At 37.0% G+C, this 22,882-nt stretch overlaps 2 long non-coding RNA genes across 2 annotated transcripts; both read right to left on the bottom strand.

The window, feature by feature from the left end:
• Window positions 1–1,064: 1,064 nt before the first annotated feature.
• Window positions 1,065–9,850, bottom strand: LOC122003810. The gene is made up of 3 exons (XR_006118108.1): window positions 9,688–9,850; window positions 1,678–1,711; window positions 1,065–1,242 (listed from the first exon to the last, which is right to left on the bottom strand). It is a non-coding gene; the product is annotated as an uncharacterized LOC122003810 (long non-coding RNA).
• Window positions 7,050–7,514, bottom strand: LOC122003811. The gene is made up of 3 exons (XR_006118109.1): window positions 7,499–7,514; window positions 7,252–7,399; window positions 7,050–7,123 (listed from the first exon to the last, which is right to left on the bottom strand). It is a non-coding gene; the product is annotated as an uncharacterized LOC122003811 (long non-coding RNA).
• Window positions 9,851–22,882: the final 13,032 nt, after the last annotated feature.

Raw genomic sequence — 22,882 nt, 5'->3', positions numbered from 1 at the left:
CTTACCAAGACTAGGATCTAGTCTTGGTCTCAACCTAAATTTCTAAAATGGATCTAAGTTGGAGCAACACCTATAGTTCCATTGAAACTCATCCTCACTGAATCTCTCTTCTACATTACTTATCTCTATTTACCATTTGTAGACTTACTTGACTTTGATCTCTTGACCTACCAGGTCTTCTTGCTAGATGCCCCACTAGACTTCAGTTAGTTTTCAGGTCTTACACACCCTACTAGACTTACTGTCAAATATTTGGTTCTCTCTTGACCTATTTAGGCTTCCTGCCAGTTATCATATCCTCTTGACCTAATTGAACTTCAGCCTAGTGTCAGGTCCTTTATGTTGGTGCAATTAGCACTAACAGTCTAACTTAGATTTTGATAAATGACAAAGTAGGCTAAGTTAGTTTTGTTGTGATCTAACACTTTGACTGAGTGTCACTACAAGAAAAAAGCTAATAGACAATGCTTTGAAAGCGTTGTCTATGTGACTAAAAAAGCGTTGTTAAAAGCACTATTTGTAAAAGTCTGCTCAAAGACAACGCTTTAAAAATGTTGTCGTTTGTAGCAAAGACAACGCTTTTGCAACACTTTAAAAGCATTGTCATTTTTTATAAAGACAACGCATAAAAAACGTTGTCTTTGTTAAAGACAATACATAAAAAGTGTTGTCTTTGTTAAAGACAACGCATAAAAAGCGTTGTCTTTTTTAAGAAAGACAACAGTTTCACAATGCATAAAAAAGCATTATTTTTTTAGTAAAAGATAAGAAGTTTAAACTATTGTCTTTTAATACCAAAGATAACTAAAAGATAAATGAAAATAAATATATTTCAATCAACAACATATTATTAAATAAACAACTAAGATCAATATAGAAATTATCATCCTTACACTTCTATAATACACATAATTACTTGCATAGAAAGAAATTTTAATTAGGAGACATTCAAAACTACTTATATCGACTACATCTTATTGCATGAACTTAAAGAATCTTGATAGATGCTACTTATCCTCTTCATTTGAATGTTCTTTACTCATTGGCTTTAACCATCTTTTCATTTAAATCTCAAAGTCTTTTTAATAGTTCTTCGTCAAAGTACTTTCCAGTCACACCCTTGAGGTTTGGATGTAGTGTCACATAGCATGTAGTTGTTGCTCCTATAATCATCCATATCCGAGCTGTTTAGCTGGAGTTTCTGAATACCTCCATTCACCATTCAAAATATCTGAAAAGACACTGCATGTAAAATTTCCAAAATCTCAATATTTAATGAAAGTCAACAGGAATAAGCAAACGACGTGTGAAATTTTCACAATCTCAACTTCTATCATCCAAGAAGTCAAAATCTTATTTCAAAAAAGTTAAGAAATTGATGCATCAGAACAGAGTCAACTGGAATAAAACTATCAACTAAGCATAAAAGCAAACATAGGAAAAATAAATACTTTGCAGATGACATGTAAGATTGTTTCTATAGTCCACATGGCAGGGTCTGACTAGGATAATTAGTATCAGTTTTATGTAGTTGTTTATAGATTCACAATGTTGAGATATAGACTTAGTCAAAGTTTTGTCACCCAAAACTAACTCCTATAATGATGCAAAGATAATCATCAAATGACAAATTATATATGCATGTCAACAATTTGCAAGGGAAAGTAGGAAACTCACTTGTTCGTAGTCTGGATTTTTGATCCAATCTAACCTAGAGCATGGAAAGTAAAAACACATCAAGTAAACATCTAGTGAAGCAAAAACTAGAGCATGTAACAAAACCTAAACTAATTGCATTCAAATAAAGAACAAACATCATAGGAACATAAATCACTAAACTAACAAGCATTACATGGAATTAAACTAAAGAGACATTTCACCGAACACCTACTATGCATGAAACAAATAAAGCAAGATGAGTGCAATTCAAACATAGGGAATTAAGTTTAATACAAGCATTCAAACAAAACTCTGCTGGTGGCTGCACACTTCGACACGACGATGGTGAACAATTCTTCACTTGAAGAAATCCTCTCCAAATGAAGTTGACAAGCTGTGGAAATGCACTGCAAAGGAAATTTATGATCACTTACCATATGTAGCCAACTATACATTTGCCTGAAAGTGACTCCAAATGATAAAGGCAAGAACAAGGTCGTTGAAACAAAAGCTCAGTAAGTAGGAAACCATATTTGCATTTGCTGCCTTGAAGTTCAAATCACTACAACAAAAACCCTCATAGACATCAGTTTTCCACCGCTGTCTATTACATTTTCGACCGATGTCTATGAAGGCGATGTAAAAGGTCTGCCATTTTAAACATCGGGTTAAAACCGGTGTAGTATCACTTAATGACATCGGGTGTAAAATAGATGTAATATTATATGTTAATAACACCAGTTTTGGCAACGGTATACGACCGATGTAATATTAGTTAATGACATCGGTTTTGCAGCGGTGGAAAATCGATGTAATATCAGTATTGTTTAACGACACAAATTCGATTTCCGAAACAGTGAAAAATCGATAGTATCCAAGAAAATACACAAATATTCACAAATTACACAAATATTCTTCTTCCAACAGTATGCATAAAATATAGAAATATTCACAAATTACATAAATATTCTTCTTATAACAGTATCCATAAAATACACAAATATTCTTTTTACAACATCAAAAGCTAATAGATTCCAAATATCATAAGCTTTTGCTATCATTATGAAACCTGGAAGCATGAATAACTTTTGCAGTGAGAACTACCTCATCCTTCTTACCAGCCAACACTTTAGCCAATGCATTTACTTCATCAACTTTTGGAGAAACAAAAGCAAGCCCTTGATCTTAGTATCCAGTTTAATTTGTCTCATTGACAAGGTCTGTAAAATACCGAAAATAGACGAATATTAATAAGGGAATTTTTTGGAATTTTTGAAAATTTTCTAGGAATTTTTCGGAGATCGTATGGACGAGTTCACGGGGATAAAACTGGGCCCCGGGAAAGCCTGTTTAAGGTACCCCATTTAAGTGAGGAAAAATTGTTTTTCTTTTCCTTTTTATTTTCTTTTTCTTTTACTCTTATTTCTTTCCTCCCCCGCCGAATCTGTGCGTGCCCTAATGCCTTGACGCCGTCTCCTCCTAACCGGCGCCGCACTTCTCCTCCTCCTTCTTCTTCTTCTTCTTTCCTCTCTTCCTCTGCCGGTTCTTACCTTCCTCTCCTCTGGCTGACCATTTTCCCTCTACTCTTCCTTTCTCTTCTCCTCTACGCGTCGACACGAGCGCCGCCCACCTTGCTCCTCACGCGCGCCACTGCCGTCCCGACGCTTCTGCCTCTGCCCTAGAGCCGGCAGACGACGCCCTCTTCCTCTCTTCCGGCAGAGCATAGCCAACCTCCGTGGCTGATCGTTGGGCATCTCCACCGGCCACTGCCACCAGGCCGACCACGCGCCGTCGATGCCTATGCCCTAGCGTCGGCCGCCCCCTCTGCTGATGTTTGGGCAGCAACACTGACATCGCGATTCCTCTTCCTCCATGTTCTTCTCGGCATTGATCAGCGCTCGAGAGATGGCTGCCGGTCTCCTCTTCGTCACTGTCGCTCTCCCTTATTTCCTCTGCGCCTCTGCCGACCATTTGATTGGGCAAATCCAGCCTCTGCCCTGATCTCTGCTTTGATTCCCTCTTCATCGCGATACCAGCCGGCCTTCTCTCGCCATTTCTCATTACTCTAGTTCACCACCACCGTGTCTTTGTGGAGGAGGTTATAAATCTGGTCTTGGTAAGAAAATGCTTGGGATTAGATATAGCTTTGATATGATTTCGTATGATGTTTAGGGAAGTTAAGCAGAATGGTGTGTCTGCTATTGTAGTTCTGTCGAGGAGATTAGCCATTGGTGGATAGCTGCTGCCACCAGCATCCTTAAAGCGACAGCAATTCCAAACAGAGATTGGTGGTAATATGAAGGTAAGATCTCTAAATTAAGAGGTTAAACACTAGTGATTATGTCTTATGCAGATCTTGGATCTAATCTAAGATTGGGTTAGATCCGAATTAATTAGTTAACCGATATTAATAGATGAAATAGGGTTTTCTAACCCTAATTGGAATTGAGTTGGTTATCTAAATTGTAATATAGTGGATTGATTATATCATGTTGTTACAGAACTGTGATTCGAGACGGGCGTCTCGACATTGGTTTGGTTTGATTCGATCTACATTGGAGGCGGGTACTTTTGACTTATTGTCTTTGATATGCTTAGTAATGAAATTAACATGTTACATTAATTGTGTTTCTTATTTGTTCGGTTAATCACTACCCAATACATGTTACCTGTTTGATTGGTTGTTCGTTTGCATCTCGTATTGATCTCGTACCTGATTTTTCATGCTCATGGGTAGTGATATAACCATGTTTCACATGTTCAGGACCTAGGTTTGATACCTTATTGATTAGTATATCTTGATATGATTTATTCACTATGGTGCCCATTGTTATATGTCCAGAGGTTGGTTTAGTATATTACCATGCTTAGTGATATGCACCATTTGCATGATCGCATGCTGTGCGATAGATTGCTCCATTATTGTTGAGCACAATGCCAGTTTCATCACTGTTCGGTGCTCCATTGTGATGCTCATGGGTAGCGTGACACAGCGTGATAGCACGTCAGTTTGGCTCTTCCGGTGCTCCGTTGGTCCGCTCATGGGTAGTGTGACGCAGCGTGTAGCACGTTAGAGATCCCTCCCCGTCATAGCGTACCGGGAGATGAGAGCATTGCGCTCCCCCATTTATGATTTGGGGTAGGAGTACGTGTGTACTCCGACAGCATCCCGTCCTCTAGGTCACTCATCAGGAGTAGTGATGCAGAGTGCACGGTTGTCACAGCTCTACCCACTCTGTCCCACTTTTGTTATGAGTTGGCTGACTGGCGTCAGGGGTGACCATGACATTGGCATCATATGCATGATGCATTTATTGTTTGTGATTGTGTTTGCTGCATTTATATGCTGCATATTGTTTGGATACCTATGTTTGACATGCATACAGGTCTTCTATACCTTTCGGACTGTTTGTCCTTATACCGGGTCCTGGTTAGTACAGATTCTCTCCTGTCTACTTCGGTTTGCATTTATCTTTATTTTTATCAGGAGACTATACGCATGATTAGTGCTAGGTGTTATTTCTTTACTTTGCATATCAATTGTACCTGCTGAGTGTTGGACTCACCCCGCCTCCATTGTTCTTATATTTCAGGATGATGCTGTCAGGAGAGAGTTCTAGTTACTGGTCCCCTGAAGACCCGAAGACTTACGGATCTACTGGTTTTGTTTGTTTCTTTTTTGACTATGTTATAGACTTGGTTTGTTTGGATACTTGGACTTTGTATGGATTTTGAGATGTTGATGGATTTTTGGTATGATTTGGATTTTATTCTACTACATGCCTGCCTGGATGGCAGAAGAGGTGAGTTCGTCGGATTTGAGTTTTACGAGTGTAGTTGAGTAGAGTGGATTTCGAGTCAGAGTATTATTGTTTGTGATTACTATTATTAACTGCGTGGTTGTGACAGCCAGAGGCTGAATATCTATATAAACTGCGTGGTGATTATTTGTATTTATTGTTATTATTCCAGCCGTCTGTGGCTGAGGTATATATGTTATGTAGAATTTTCAGATTGTCCGCCTTACAGGGGAGATGCTGCTGAAATTTCTTCGGATAGGGACTCCTCTGGGGCGTGACAAGGTCGACAGCCATGTACACGAAGTTGAGACAACAAGCTTATCTACATACAAACATTAAATAATATCAGCTGCATTTTGAAGAAAAACAAGAATTAGAAAGAAAGAAAAGGCATTACACCAATACGACCTTTTCCAACAATGGCCTCGAGACTCACAAGTGTGCTGAGAGAGGATGCAAAATCATTTGCCCGAATGTTCCTTCCATCAACAACTCCGACAACAAGATATTTGCCAGCGGGGTAGCTACTAGATTACAAAGTGGAACAAACAATCATAAAGATGTACTTTTTATTATTTATATAGATATCAATTACAAGTGAAAGACTCCATTGGATTACACACTTAAAAGATATATTTCACAGATAAAAACTTATAGACTGAAGAGTTTGTGATCTCAAATCCTTCTTTGGTAAAGTGGCTTGCCCAAAAAAAATGATATATTTCACCATGCAAGTATATCTCATTTGTTGACTTGGAAAATATAGAAAGTTTTTACATGCTAGGACCAAACGAGTAGATACCTCTATAGATCGATTTTAATGTTAAATTAGCACTAGCACAATGATTGCTATTAATTGACCCGGTACCCGGGAAATGTAGAAACCTAGTAAGAAAATTGAATTTCCCCACAATCACCAAGATATCTCATTTCCAACACATGTTTACTCAAAATAGAATGCAAAGAAATTACTAGTACACAAGCAAAATAATGACACAGTAAACACATTTGATGGATGAAAGTGTGAATCTGACACCTCAGATTTTTCTATCACTCCATTTTAATGATAAGATGCATGGTAAGAAATAGCTAGTTGATTCACTCAAAATCTACGAGAGTCACTTCATGGCTAGCAATTCCACTGGACCAAAACTAAGCAACAGTCAACTCCATTACAAAACCATCTTTAACAAGAAAAGTAAATGATTTAACTGAAGGAGATACACCCCATTTCCTAGGCCTCTCTAAAGGACATATCTGTTGAGGAGTATATTACATAAAGTGCAAGTTCACAATTTCATAATATGTTAGCAAAGCATTGTACCGGAATTGTATCAAATCCTGAAGTTCGCATTGTCCCCTGAACCCATGTAGCTCCAAGAGGCACCTCAATGGAACTTCTTTTGATATGACCTATCATTTTAAGAGTAAAACAGAGAGACATATGAATCAAAAGAATTGACACTCATTTAGCAACTACTCATGAGCTAAAACTAATATAAAATAAACCTACATTCTAACAATATAGAAAAAATGAGGCACACATCACATAGTGGTTGTGCCCTGTCAATACAGAAATGTTGATGGTGTTGAGGGAATTTGATGTCCAGTTGCATGTTACACAGCTCAAGACACATGGCATATTGTTGCCAAGCAAGGATTCTCTGCATATAAGTTTGAAATTCCAGTTTTTAATAAGCTATGAGAATATTATATCATTTGTGTTAATGGCAGGCACCATCATTGTTTACTGTGTTAAAATTAATGTCTGCCTTTGAAGAAACTTCTTCACCTGCTTCAAGCAACCAATTCTTTGTTCAGTCTGCTTAACCATAGCATTTGCAAGGAGACTCTGCTCGAGTTTGGATGAGACAGTTCCTAAATGGTCGACTATTGCCACAACTGCTTCACATATGTAGCTCTTTGTCCCCTCCAAAATCCTAATTTTACACTAATGCACATCAACCTCCCGAAATTGTTTGTTGATGTAGGGAAAAGACAAGAAAAGAAAGGAAAGGAAGAAGAAATTAACAGCTCACATCTTCTTCTGCTGGGTTGAGGAAAATGCACGCTCACAATGTTCTTCCGCATGGTGAAGCTGAGATCGCAGGTCTTTCAGCTCCTGCAACGAGAAATTAGTAGCAGAAACAATTAATTTAGTAGGAAAAAAAAATAGAGATGTTGTAAGACCAGCAAAGCATTGTGGAAGCCCTCCTCCTCTCTCCCATTCTCTTCATATTGTGTGGATGGAGATTTAGGCAATGGCATTACGAAGCTGGCTGTTGCTCTGGAGTGCTCCACGTCTTTTCCTTCCTCCATAGATGTGCACAGAGGTGGAAGAAGAGTGGCGCATGGGGAACTGAGGATTGAGTGCTTTGAGAGTTGAAGGAGGCACGAGATGGAGGACGAGAAGAAGACAAAAATTGTAGAATCCCGTGAGTACTCCGCTCTTCCTGGCAGCGGAGTGACTGGAGTCAATCGCACGTTGACTACTCTTCTTGCAGTAGGCGATCGTCCCTTGGATCGAGGTCTCCGCATCATAGCTTGCGCTGCTGCTCCGCCTCAGCATGGACTTACCGCCGCTGAACTCGTTGGAGAAGGACGACGACTTGGAAGAAGCAACAGAGGACTTGCTCCAGCTCTCGTCTTCCGCCATGTTTGGATTTTGATGGCGTCTCAAGGTTTTTGGGCCTTCCAATTTGTCATTTATGGGTCGAGATCTGTGGAACAGGGATTTGAAATAAGATCTGGAAGCTTTGACTTTGAGGCTGAGAATGGCCTCCTTGAGCTTCTTGGCCCATGATTTCTTGGGGTTGAGCTCGGCGAAGCTGTCCTGGAAGTAGTCCTCTTCCTCGGGATTGAGCTCACCGCCACTGTGAAGGCTGGAAAGGACCCAGGGACGTTTGCTGTGGAAGTTCACACTCTTCACCCGGTTGCTCTTCGTCTCGAATTTGGTCAGCATATCTGCCAGATCAAAAACATAGCAGATAAATGCAAATCAGAATGGAGGAAGAGGGGGTGCACACCGGAAAACATATCTAGGGCTCGAATCCGAAGCCAGATCTATAGAAGCTTCTTCCGACCAGGAATTTAAGAACTAGATCTCGAGACTAGATCGCTGCCGACGGGGATCTGGAGGGGAGACAACAAAATTGAAGGGGTAGCCCGACGACCGGAGACGAACACAGAGACGGAGAGAGGAAGCAAGGACGTCGTGTGTTGATCCTAATCAGGAGAGGAAGGGGCGTCGATCTAGGAAGGGGAAGAGGGAGATGAGGTTGAGAGAGATGGTCGGAGGTTTAGGTTTAGGTTTATGCTGAGAGAGATGGTCGGAGGAAGGGGCGCGATATAGGTTTAGGTTTGGAGGGAACTTCACAGTGTTGCAAATTTTGGCTGGTGGGAATATTAAAATATTTTATTTTGGTTCATTAACACCGGGTTTTAAAATCGCTGTTAAAATCGGTGTCTATTAACGAAAAAAGGCGCTCATAGACATCGCCTAAAAAACTGATGTCTATGAGCGAAAATCTGCACTCATAGACACCGGTTTTTTGAAAAATCGGTGTAAAATACTCAAAGATATAGGTTTTTGCTTAAAACCGTTGTTGTTCCACCGATGTCTATGAGGGTTTTTGTTGTAGTGAATAAACCTACAAAATTAGAAAGTTAGATAGTAAATACTATATCAAGATACATGCTTAGTATACCAAAGGTTGTAAAGTGGAGGAAAAAAAAAACTAAGCAACAATATTTACAGGAAAAAAGAAGTGTTCCAAATCTAGCCATAGTTTGATCTTTGAAGACAACAGAGTGAACACAACACAAGAGATGCAAAAATGATGTTTATCATTAGTACATCTTTGATTTATATTTTCCTTTTCGCATGTTGCTTTTATCCACACATTAGAAGAAGCATAATCTTAAAGTTAGAACTTCTTTTCTGGAACAAACTCTACTTGATTCTGAAGATTACTACTGGCTAAGAAAGAAACTTCAAAACACAGAAATTTAAGAGAACAACGAAGAGGGAACATTGAACCACTTGAGATCCATTTCTAAACTCAAGAGAGTCGATATAGGAAGACTCTGAAAAAATCCTAATTACATCAATAAAAAAAAACGTCTAGCTTTGCAGGAGAACAACAATCGACATGCACAACAACCCGACTAAAGGTCCATAAACCTAGTTAACGGAAGAAAAAAACAACAAGAAGGTCAAGAATCGTACTCGTCCTTGAACATCAGGCGCCTCAGGACAGTGTCCATACCGGCGTCAGAGATGTCTCTCTCCGAGGCAACTGCCTCATTGGCCGGGGCAGCAGAAAGAGGTCGGGAGAAGGAGGGGCTTCGTCGCCGATGGAGCAAGAACGGGAAGCGCGCAGTGGAAGTAAAAGATACGGCAGTGGGCACACCTCGTTGTCGTCCTCTTCCTCCTAGTTCGCTTCAGAGAGGGGTTTGCCGGAGAGGAGTTGGAAGGAGAGGCGTGGGAGGAGGAGTTGGATGTAGAAGGTGTGAGATGATGAGTTGGGAGAAGGGTTCGGGAGGTATTCTAGCGGAGGATAGTTGGGCGAGTGAAACCTAGGGGTTTTTCTACTCCTTGCTTAATCCAACGGTTTGTATTCTTTTAGATTTAGACGAGAACTTGACAATAGACAACACTTTTTAAAAATCGTTGTCATAGACACTAAAAAAATTGCTAATAGACAACGTTTTTCAAGAAGCGTTGTCTTTGACCCACAAAAATCACTAATAGATAACAGTTTTTAAAAAAACGTTGTCTATTAATAAGAAAATAAAGAAATAGACAACGCTTTTCACTAAAAGCGTTGTTAAAAAAAAAGACAACGCGTTTTAAAAAAAGCGTTGTCTTTTAAGTGTTGTAGAATCCCAATTTTCTTGTAGTGTGTGCAAGAGAAATCCAACGAGGTCAACGGGGCAACCGGATAGTTGGTGCAGAGTCCCGCTAGGTTGATGGGCCGACCGGATAGCTGGCACGAAGTCCAGATAGGTCGACGGGATGACCGGATATCTGGCATGAAGCCCAACTAGGTCGATAAGCCGACCGGATAGTTGGCACGAAGTTGAGCTTGGTCAACAGGCCGACCGGATAGCTGGCAGGAAGTCTAGACAAGTCAACGGGTTGACCAGATATCTGGAAAACAGTAAGTGAAGGTAAGTCACTGGAGGTGAGTGACTATGAGGATGCGTCCTAATTAAGGGACAGTAGAAGTCGGTCCAATTTAGATCCATTTGGGATCCCTAGACTGAGACTGACTAGTTCCTGGTCCTGGGAAAATAGGAACTAATTACTCTATTTATTATATTTTCCCTAACCCTTGTCTTGCAGGGTATTTGGACTAACACATTTGTTGCAGGCCAAGAAAGCAAGCAAGTAAGCAAGTTGCCTTCGGGTGCACAATACTCGAGGGTGCCCTCCATGGCTATGGAAGACACCTCGGTACTATTCATGGAAGGTGCATTCCATGGCAATGGAAGGCTCCCTTCGCGGATAAAATTTGGCTTCACTGCAAATAAGTGCCAAGGAAATTGGGATAGCTTTTGCCTCATTGGATTCACCTTCCATGGCTATGGGAGGCGCCCTCCAAGCCCTTTATAAGGCAATCTCGAGTAGACACTTATACAACAACTACATACGAGGTACTGTGTGTTCATTCAAGCTTCCGACTGCTCCGGATTGCTGCTACGACTCTACTACGAAGCTGCTGAGCCCGACAACTGATCCGAGAAGTTCCAGTCATGCCCGACAGACAAACATCAACACAAGAAGAGCTCTCATTTCGATCCATAAGAGTGTTGGTAAGTTTGTCTTTGTACTTAATTACTATAAAAGGGCAAGTGCAGTGTGTTGCACTTGACCTAACCTTTTTATACTTGATTCTCTCTTCCATGGGTATCGAAAGAGGTTTTTAGTAGATTGCCCATCGATAAGTCCGCGAGACCTGGGCCTTGGAGTAGGAGTCGTCGAAAGCTCCGAACCAAGTAAAAACCGTCTGTGTTTTCTTGTGTCTTGGATTTGGCTTTCTCATTTTCATTTTTTGCTGCATACTCTGCTTTTAATTTTTAAAAGAAAACAAGTTTTAAAAACCACATGATTCACCCCCCCCCCTTTCACGTGCATCACGATCGAACAAATGGCATCAGAGCAGGTGCCACTCTGATTTGGTGCAACCATCAATCAAGCAAAGGGGGTAATTTTTCTTTTCGTTTTTGAGCTTTTTGACAAAATCCAAATGTAAGATACCATAAAAATTAAATAATCAAAGTTCTTGGATGAAAAATCTTATTGGATTTTTCTGGAATTTTTAGAAATTTTTCGAGATTTAAACGGAGTTCGTATGACCCGTTTTGAGGGGATGGATTCGGGGTACAATGGAGACTGGTTTGGAATACCCAATTAAAATGGGAATTGATTGGGATTTAACTTAGGTTTAATTAATTTAAAACCTAAGTTTTATTTCTTTTTCCCTTTTTCTTTTCTCCCGACTTCTTCTCCTCCACGAATTCATCGATTCTTTTTCCCCTGATTCCTTCTGCCCGAAATCTCCCCCTCTCTGGCGATTCCTCCGTCCCGATCGCCGACGCTGTCGGTCGAGCCTCCCTCTCCCTCCCTCCCGAAGTGTGGAGTCTTTCTTCCTTTCTTCTCCTCTTCACCGTCAGTGCAACCCTCCTTTTCCCCGATCTCGTCGTCATGCCCTAGATTGCTGACACCGAGTCTCTCTTGCTGAGCCCTCCCGACCATGCCACGCCACACGGTGTAGCTAGATCACCGCGAGCACCAGCGACACTGCTCCTCCCCTTCCGACCAGCTGTCGTTGTCCCTTTCCCGTACCTGATCGCCGACCACCAGATCTCTACCTTTAATCGCCAACCTAGCTTCAAGATTGATGCTGTGACGACCCGCCTTCTACTAACTAAGCTGTGAGGCCGGACCGTCACATTATGCTGTGCTAAGCTATATCCATGACCATCACTAAGTCTAGGTGCGGAAGCTGTACTAATTAAAACTTTGCTAAACTATTATCATTTCTTGGTTCTATATGTGCTAAGGGGTGTATTCTAACTATTCATGACATATTTTACATCCCCCATGGTCAAGGAACTGAACTAAGAGTTTTCCAGCTGTTATCAGGCCTCCCAATCGATCCATGGATCGATTGGAATGGCTTGATCGATCCATTGATCGATCCAGGTGGCCACTGTATACGGAACTTAGGTTGGATCGATCCAGTGATCGATTCAGCACGCTACTGTGCTCGGGGCAATATTCTGGATCGATCGGCTGATCGATCTAGACTGGCCAATCGATCCAGTGATCGATCCCAGGGCTTTTTGTTCGCGACAGAAGGCATCCGGATAGATCGGCTGATCGATCCAGGAGCTTACTGTTCGCGGTATGAACTTCTCAATCGATCGGCTGATCGATTGAGAAGCCTCCAATCGATCAGCTGATCGATTGGGGTTTCTGATTTCGTACTAGAAGTCTGATTTCAGCACTGTTTCGTGCCTCAATCACACACACAAGTTCTAAGATGACTGGGAAACATTCTAATAACACTAACTGACATTCTGAGCATGAACACTAATAATCTGAACAGGTCTTTCATGATTCATGACATTAAAATAATTGAAAATAATGAAAGTATCAACTCAATAAAATGCTAAAGTTTCAGATGTATTTCTAGTTTCTCCAAGGTCTTTATTCCAAGTTCCATCCACACACATCTTCATCGCATTGCCCTCCAGCCTCCGCTAGTCCATCTTTCCTTGACCTTTATCTGCAGTATAAGGAAAAAGTATCTGTAAGCTTTACGCTTAGTAAGAAACCATCTACCTCACAAAACATGCATACGATGCAATTTATGTTTTTAAAACATGCTATTTGAAATACATACTGAATATGCTAAGCATGGCACGACATACAACACATAAAAGCAAAGCTGATCATAACAATAGAGCTAATCATAAACTATCATGTTGTATCAACCGGAAGCTAAACTGATACAAAAGCGAAGCTAAGCTAATACTAATCTGATGCTAAAGCTGTACTGAGTTCACGTAACTATTTTGTGATGTTTGAAAACTATATTCATAATAGGTTAAAATAATAATCAAACTGTTGTTTGGGCCCGACAACTGTACTTGCTATGCGCACATCCCTAACTAGACCCGGGTTTGTAAGTCTCGAATCTAGTAGGGTTACTAGGTTATCTGAACCTAGGGACGACTATGGGAGCCCAACCCAATGGATAACTAATCTAGTACAGTGCCACTGAGAAAATAAAATACTGAACATAGCTAATTATTACTTGTCTTGCTCTTTCTAGGTTATCTGAACCTAGAGCTAGGTTGTCTGAACCTAGAGGCGACTGTGGGAGCCCACCCATTGGACATCTAGTCCTATAAGAGCTATAGCAAGACTAAATAAACTATGAAAATGCTTCTATTGCATTTATCTAAGCTAATAAAATGCCTAAGTTGCATTTTGACTGCGCTACAATTTATTCGAACACTTGGTATGCGCTAGTTCGCATCCTTTGTGCCGAAAATCTACATACTACTAAACCGAAGCTTAAAATTCATACGAAAGCTACTTATACTGCAGGTGAGGGGTTTCTTACCTCTTGCGCTAGTTTTCTTACGAATCTAGTCGCTAGTTTCCCGGTGGAGACGATCTTCTCGACGATTCTCTTGCGTCACCGCGTTCTTCTCGCGGAGAGAAACGTCCTCGTGCCGGAGTTATCGCCGGAAGGTGTCCTTGAAGCCCTAGGAAAGGAACCCTAGGTTTGTTCTTGTGGTTGGCGCTGAGAGAAGGAGAGGGAAAGGGGGCAGCGTGGCTAGGGTGAGGAGAAGGAAAAGTCACGTTCAAAATAACTCTTCACTTATTAATTCCCTATTTATATTAAGTGGGTATTTTCACCCAACTCTAATATAAATTTAATTGATTCCCTTTTCTTTCAGCACGGCCCTGCTGGGTTCACTTGGTTACTAAAGCTATCTATAAGTCGTAGGACCCGATAGGTCCCGGGTTCAATTCCCGCTTAGGCCATTTTACGTTCCTATTTATTTTTGCTACTTCCACTACTCTAAAAATTCCATAAAAATATTCTAAAATTCCAGAAAATACTAGGATATTTCTAATAATTATTTTGAGAATTTTCGGGCGTTACAGATGCTAAGCATGATCCCTGGTCTGATGTGAAGTGGTCGACCAAGCTGTATTGATCTGGCAATGTGACCGAAAGATTGTTGGCTATGGCGATTATTGTGGGGTGGAGGATTGCTGCTAGGGTCTGAAGAGGCCATCAGCTCCGGTAAAGACCTTCTCCAGCAATGAAACATCAGTTGGGGGCATTTCGGTTGAAGCAACTTCCACCTTGCTCTGGTTACGGATTCTAGTAGTAGACACTTCTTCACTTTGATCCAAATTTGGGACATTTGTTTGCAGATAGCAGCTCTACCTAGCTTCGGCCACCAGTTCTTACAGCAAGATCTTTAGTTGTGAGTAAGCACAGGACCAACCGGATCAAGGATTTTGTTTCGAGGAGAGCATATCGACGGGGGATTGGTTTATCTGACACGGTCGATAGATAAAGGTAGCAGTTATATGTTTGGTTTGTCGCTTGGAGTATCCTGTCTGCGTGGTCCTACGTCACATCCGAAGACCATTTTGGGTTTTGGTATATGCTTTATTTGTATTTGGTATTTTCTGTATTTGGTGTGTTGTTGTATTTGTTGTTGTGGTTGTTGTATAAAGCCTAGCCGGCTAGCAGTGTTTTGATTTGTTTTGTATGAGCTTTTCGTTATCGTTTTTCCGCTATGTTAGTTTTATTACAGCCGAGTGGGCTATTTAATATATATATAACTGTGTGGTTGTGTGTTATTTTATTTCAGCCGAGTGGGCTGAATATATAAACTGCATGGTTATGTATATATTCCAGCCAAATGTGGCTGATGTATATTTTGTATGTATGTATGCTTTAGATTGTCACCGGTATAGGGGAGATGCTACCGAATTTTTGTCTTGCAGGGACTCCTCTAGGGGTGTGACACCAAATTGGTATAATTACCTCTTTGGAAAGTTCTTTTTCATAGCAAATTAATCTGAATTGGTGCGACACCAATTCGATCGTAATATTTTTTCCTTCTTTCTCCCACACTACTAATCCTAGACCAAGTCTTGGGACCCTCTCTCTCTTCTCTCTTTGTGTGCAGGACTCATGGCCCAGTCTGAGGGTTACAACACCGTCCGACCTCCCCTATTCAATGGCGATGACTTCCCATACTAGAAGAAGAGAATGGAAGTCTACCTGAAGACAGACTTCGATCAGTGGTTCAGCATCACCAGAGGCTACAAGACTCCTGTCGACAACTCTGGAAATCCGATGGCCCCTGAATAGTGGAATCCAAAGATGAAGAAGAAAGTCTAGACGGACTTCAAAGCCCTCAACACACTACAATGTGGGCTAACGAAGGAGGAGCTGAACATAGTGGGCCCACACGAAAATGCGAAGGAACTGTGGGACAAGCTCATCGAACTGCACGAAGGAACCAGCGACGCTAAGGTAACTAAACATGATCTTTATTTAAATAAGTTATTTAATATAAAAATGCAGGAAGGAGAATCAGCGAGTCAACTCCACGCGAGGATAAAAGACATTCTCAATGGACTACACACCATCGGCCACCAAATGGAGAACCACGACTTAATAAGGTACGCCCTAAATGCATTTCCTCAAAATACATTGTGGGCATCCATCGTGGATGCCTACAAAATTTTGAAGAATCTTTCAAAATTAAAGTTAGATAAATTATTTTGTGAACTTGAGCTACATGAACAAACTAATGCCAGAACCAAGAAAGGTGTTGCTCTTTTTGCAGGTTCCTCCACAGAAAAGCCAAGAACCATTCCTGAACCTAAAGGTCAGTCTAACCAAGACTCAGAAAACGAAGAACACCTGGTGAACTTGGTAATAAAAATGTTCACCAGGAGAAAGAAGAACTTCAATAGAAATGACTTGTAGAAGATCAACTCCACTACCGAACCACAAAATGTGACCTGCTTCGGACGCAAAAAGAAGGGTCACTACAAGAACGAGTGCCTAAAGTTGAAGAACGACAAAACCAAGGCAACCAAAAAGAAGGCACTCAAAGCAACGTGCAACGAATCGTCTTCAGATGAATCGGATGCCGAAGATCAGAAGCACCGAAGTTATCTGATGCTGATGGCCCACAAATCTGAATCGGAGGACGAATCAGAAGACGGGTCTGAACCCGAATCGGGCCACGAGTCCATACTTGTTTACGAAGGTTCCGAGGAGGTAAACTTTAATTTTTTTTAAAAAAAATTAAAGTCATTGCATGTTTAAATAGAAAATTAATTGAACAACAAAATCAAAATAAATTGCTACTTGAGGAAAACCAACAACTTAAGGAACAAATTGAAAAATCAAATCCAAATCAAGTCATAAAACTTGAGGAGGAAAATTCAACACTAAAAATTGGAATTAACAAACTTAAAGGGTTAATAGAAAATTTCACAACTAGATCTAAAAATTTGGATATAATATTAATAATCAAAAAGAAGTATACAATAAATCTGGGCTTGGATACAAGTCCAGCTCAACAAATAAATCATTTATGTTACTTGTAACTCAAACCAAAACACAAACTAAAGCTTGGGTTCCAAAATCATGTCTAACTAGTAGGAATTAACCAATACTATATACCCAAATATAAATTATATTATATAAAATCAAATAACCCAAATCAAAATTCAAAACATAAAATTAAATCAACCAAACCAAAGTCAAACCATAGAAATAATTACAAGACCAACTCAAATCTCAATTATCATCAAGTTCATTATAATTATAAAAGTAATCGACATAAACCCAGAACTAAATTTTAGTCCAGATCAATAATTCAGGGGAAGCTCCAAACTAGTTGGCACTTCCAAAAATAACTTACCCAGCAGGGTAATTAGGATTAGCTTAAAAAGGGACAAAAGTTTAACTTGACCTACGGTACCAGTGAAGTTTTCGATGATAGTAGGTTAGGGAAGCTCTGTCTATGCATGTCTAGAAAGATATGACTTCGACCTGGTGCATTTGGAACTAACTGAAGCTACCCCTTACGGATCCTAACTAGTTAGACCAAGGTTTTGTATAAGTTCAGTGGATTAAACTATTTGGAAAATCTCGAAGGCATGATTACTCTAATGATGTCCAAGTGACTCACCATAGCCCAGAAGTTTATCCAAAAAAATACTTGTTTGTTGAACCCAAAGCTAAACCTGAATCTAACACAAGGTTAAACAAAACCCTAAATTTGAACTTAACTCATCTCACAAAAATTCTAGGATTCCCTGATTGAAAATATAAATCGAGTGATATGACTAAAGACTTAAAGTTCAAATTAAAATTAAATTAAAATTAAAATTCCAATAAAATTAATTTAAATTAAATCAAATCAAATTTTAATTTAAAATTAAATTCAAAATTTAATTCCAAATTATTTTTCAAAAAAACATTTTAACTTAAAAAATATTCTTAAAAAAAGTATTATTTTAAATTATAATAACTTAAAAAATTATTCTTAAAAAAAATTATTTTAACTTAAAATTATTTTAACTTAAAATTATTTTAACTTAAAAATTATTTTAACTTAAATTATTTTAACTTAAAAATTATCTTAAAAATTATTTTAACTTAAAAATTATTTTAACATAAAAATTATTTTAATTTATTTTAACTTAAAAATTATTTTAACTTAAAAATTATTTTTTATTATTTTAACTTAAAAATTATTTTTTATTATTTTAAATTAAATATTATTTTAACTTAAAAATTATGTTAAAAATTATTTTAACTTTTAAATTATTTTAAAAAAATATTTTAACTTAAAAATTATTTTAAATTATTTTAACTTTAAAATTATTTTAACTTAAAAATTATTTTAAAAATTATTTTAAATTATTTTAACTTTAAAATTATTTTAAATTATTTGTACTTAAAAATTATTTTAAAAAAGTATTTTGACTTAAAATTATTTTAACTTAAAAATTATTTTAAATTAAAAATTATTTTAACTTAAAAATTATTTTAACTTGAAAATTATTTTAACTTAAAAATTATTCTTAAAAAAATTATTTTAACTAAAAAATTATTTTAACTTACAAATTATTTTAACTTAAAACTTTTTTTAAATTATTTTAACTTTAAAATTATTTCAAAAATTATTTTAACTTAATAATTATCTTAAAAAAAATTAACTTGAAAAATTATTAACTTAAAGATTAAAAATTAAACTTAAAAATTATATTAAAAATTAAACTTAAAAATTATATTAAAAATTAAACTTAAAAATTAACTTAAAGATTAAAATTAACTTAAATTTTCTTAAGAAAAACCTAAGAACTTAAACATTCAAACTAATCTTAACTCCTACCTATTGTAGGAATCCAAGTGGATTTTAGATAGTGGTTGCTCCAAAGACATGACTGGGGATCACACTAAATTTACTCAACTAACTTACAAAAGCCTAGGAACAGTTGCCTTTGGAAACAATGACAAACCCAATGTAATTGGGATAGATAATATTGAACTCAAAACTGACTTTATTATTAAAAAAGTATTACTTGTCAAAAATTTCAAGTACAACTTTTTTAGCATTAGTCAATTGTGTGATTCTGGATATAAGGATAGATTCCTATCCTCGAATGCTTAATTAAGCACTTAGATAACCCTACTATAAATCTAAAAAGGTTTAGAAAAGACAATATCTATGCAATTAACATAACCTCTTCTTCACTTAAGTGTTATTTAACACAACAAGAAGAAACCTGGTTATGACATAGAAGAATGTCACACCCCAACTTTAGAAATATAAGTAAGTTAAATGGATTAGTTAGAGGCTTACCAAAATTACCCAACTTAGACTCAACAATCTATAATGCTTGTCAACAAGGAAAACAAACAAAATATACTCACAAACCAACTAATCAACTTCAAACAAATTCAATACTAGAACTATTACACTTAGACTTATTTGATTCCCATGGGATTAAATCAATAAATGGAAGCCTATATTGCCTAGTAATAATAGATGACTACTCTAGATTCACTTGGGTAAAATTCTTAAAAAGTAAAGATGAAACATTTGAAATCTTCACTAATTTTTGCAAACAAGTTGAAAATGAAAAAGACCTAAAAATTAAAAGAATCAGAAGTGACAATGAAGGAGAATTTAAAAATCACAACTTTAACCAATTTTGTCTTGAAAACGGTTACCATCATGAATTTTCATGTCCTAAAACACCTCAACAAAATGAAATAATAGAAAGAAAAAACAGAACTCTATTTGAAACTTTTAGGACAATGCTGAATGAATATAACTTACCAAAATATTTTTGGGCAGAAGCTATTAGGATAGCTTGTTATGTACAAAACCGAACTACAATAAATAAAACTCATAATAAAACCTTATTTGAATTATATTATAATAAACAACCTAATATTAAATACTTTGAAGTATTTGAATGCCCAGTCTATATACTAAATACAAGAGAACACTTAGGAAAATTTGCCTCAAAAATAGAAAATGGAATATTTGTAAGATATTCACTAAATAATAGAGGTTATAGAATATATAATAAAGTCACACTGAAAATCGAAGAAACCTCAAATGTGAAATTTGAAGAGACCAACCAAAACTTAGAACAAATCCAAATTCAACCAATTAATTTTATTTAAGGTAACACTAGTCAAGGGGGAGCTAATGAAAACCTAATTCACAAAGAAGAAGATCAGCTTCAAGTGAATGAACCTCCCAGAACCCTAAGAGTCAACCCAGATCATCTAGTTGACCAAATAATCAGTGACCCAGACCTAAGGGTTCAGACTAGGTCATCCTTCAAGAACCTAAGTCAAATGTCCCTACTTTCAAAGATTGAACCCAAAAGAATAGTTGAATCCTTACTTGACCCAGACTGGATTATAGTCATGCAAGAAGAGCTAGCCCAATTTGAGAGAAATATAGTCTAGGACTTAGTACCACCACCAAAAAAAAAAAGATAATAGAAACAAAATGGGTATTCATAAATAAATTAAGTGAAATTGGGGAAATTATTAGAAACAAGGCTAGACTAGTTGCTAAGGGGTTTAGTCAAGTAGAGGGACTTGACTATGATGAAACATATGCACCAGTAGCCAGACTTGAGTCCATTAGAATGTTACTTAGCTTTGCAACTCATAAAGGATTTAAACTTTATCAAATGGATGTTAAATCAGTATTCTTAAATGGGCTAATCAAAGAAGAAGTTTATGTAGATCAGCCACCTGGGTTTGAGAATTTAGATCATCCTGATCATGTATTTAAACTTAAGAAAGTCCTTTATGGACTTAAACAAGCACCTAGGGCATGGTATAAAAGATTAAGCTCCCACCTAATTTCTAAAGGATTCAACCAAGGACAAATTGACCCAACCCTATTTGTCAAATCAATCAAACAAGATATTTTTATAGCCCAAGTTTATGTAGACGATATAATCTTTGGATCAACTAATTCAAAATTTTTACAAGAATTTATAACCATAATGGAACAGGAATTTGGAATGAGCCTAATAGGTAAACTAACTTACTTTTTAGGACTAGAAATTAAAAAAATAAATGAGGGCAATTATATTTATCAACAAAAATATATTAATGAATTACTTAAAAAATTTGGAATGGGAAATACTAAGGAAATAAAGACACCTATGGCAACTAACACAACCTTAGATGATGATCCAAATGAAAAATCAGTTGACTTAAAATACTATAGGAGTGTCATAGATAGCCTACTATACTTAACTACAAGTCGACCTGATATTTTATTTGCAGTTAGTATATGTGCTAGATACCAAACTATGCTAAAGAATCACATTTAACTCAAGTCAAAAGAATTTTTAGGAATCTCAAAGGAACATCAAATGTAGAAATTTAGTATCATAGAATAACCAATTTTGAACTAATAGGCTATTCTGACTCAGATTACACTGGCTATAAATTAGACCGTAAAAGTACAAATGGTGGATGTCAGCTACTGGGCCCATCACTTGTAGCTATAGGAGAATGTGTTGCACAATTATTATGGATGATGCATATCTTAAAAGATTTTAATTTAAACTTTACAAATACAAAAGTACTAATTGATAATGTTAGTTCAATTAATTTAACAAAAAAACTTGTGCATCATTTAAGAACTAAACACATTGAAATTAGACCCCACTTTATCAGAGATCATGTCACTAAAGGTGATATTGAACTCAAATACATTGAGTCTAAGTCTAACTTAGCTGACATATTCACTAAACCCCTCCCTGAATGTGAGTTTAGTAACTTACGTCAAAAATTAGGAATGCGCTTAATAGACTAGGACCTTTACTTTCAAAAGTGTTTTCAAAATTTTTCTTTCAAATTCTAGGATAAAACTTTTTATTTCTCAAAATTCTCTATTTTTAGAATTTTCAAAATCAAATTTTAGTCTTAGTATTGATCAACCCCTTAGAAAGCATGCTCCTATAGGTCTAGAACTTAAGCATCTCGCCAACACATTAGGACTACCTTGTTTGTGTATTGATAAACTTAGAAAGGGGTGAGATGCATAGGCAGATTGTCTGGACTTAAAGATGCTTATATTAGTGCATCAATACAAGTTTGGGCGTTACAAATCAAACTTATAGTAATCAGGTTAAGTTGTTCAGCTTAGTTAAATATTGATTGAATAAACTAAACTTAACCTGACTAACCAAGTGAAAACTGCTATCGTCTAATAGTTAGTAAGTAACTAATGGTTAGACAGTTAAGGATGCCTTCTAGTTATTTTATTTTAAAGTAATGTCAGGTTCAGGGAGAGAATTACTATTGAACATATTTTGTAAAATTGTGTTTAAATTTTTTAGCCTTTTCAAAATTTCAAAAGTTCATTTAAAATTAAAACAATAAGTTTTAAAGATAGCTTTAAAAAACCAGTTGTTTTTAAGATTTCAAAATCTTACTTAAAGTTTTACCATTCAATTTTTGAAAACTTTCCTTATATCTTTTTCAAAAATTCATTTTCAAAAAGTTTTCCAAAATGCTTTGAAAAGTTATACTTCAAAATATTCCTTGTTTATAATTTGAAAATGTTGTTTTCTGATATTTTTTTTCAAAAATCTAGCTTTATCAAACTTTGTGTCTTTCTCTTAGTTATTTTTGAAAATCCTACTATCAAGTTGTTAAACATCCATTTATGAAAATAATTTTCAAAAATATTTTTTAAAGAAATCTTTAATTTTTAAAGTTAAACTCCCCTAAGTAAATCCTGAAAAGAAATTTTAAGTTACTTTACTTAGCCAATTCTTCCAAACTTATCTATGCTTATTA

This window comes from Zingiber officinale, chromosome 7B (assembly GCF_018446385.1).
Source record: "Zingiber officinale cultivar Zhangliang chromosome 7B, Zo_v1.1, whole genome shotgun sequence".
NCBI lineage: Eukaryota > Viridiplantae > Streptophyta > Magnoliopsida > Zingiberales > Zingiberaceae > Zingiber > Zingiber officinale.
Note: the sequence above shows the minus strand (reverse complement) of the source record. Positions and strands in the feature narration are given on the sequence as shown.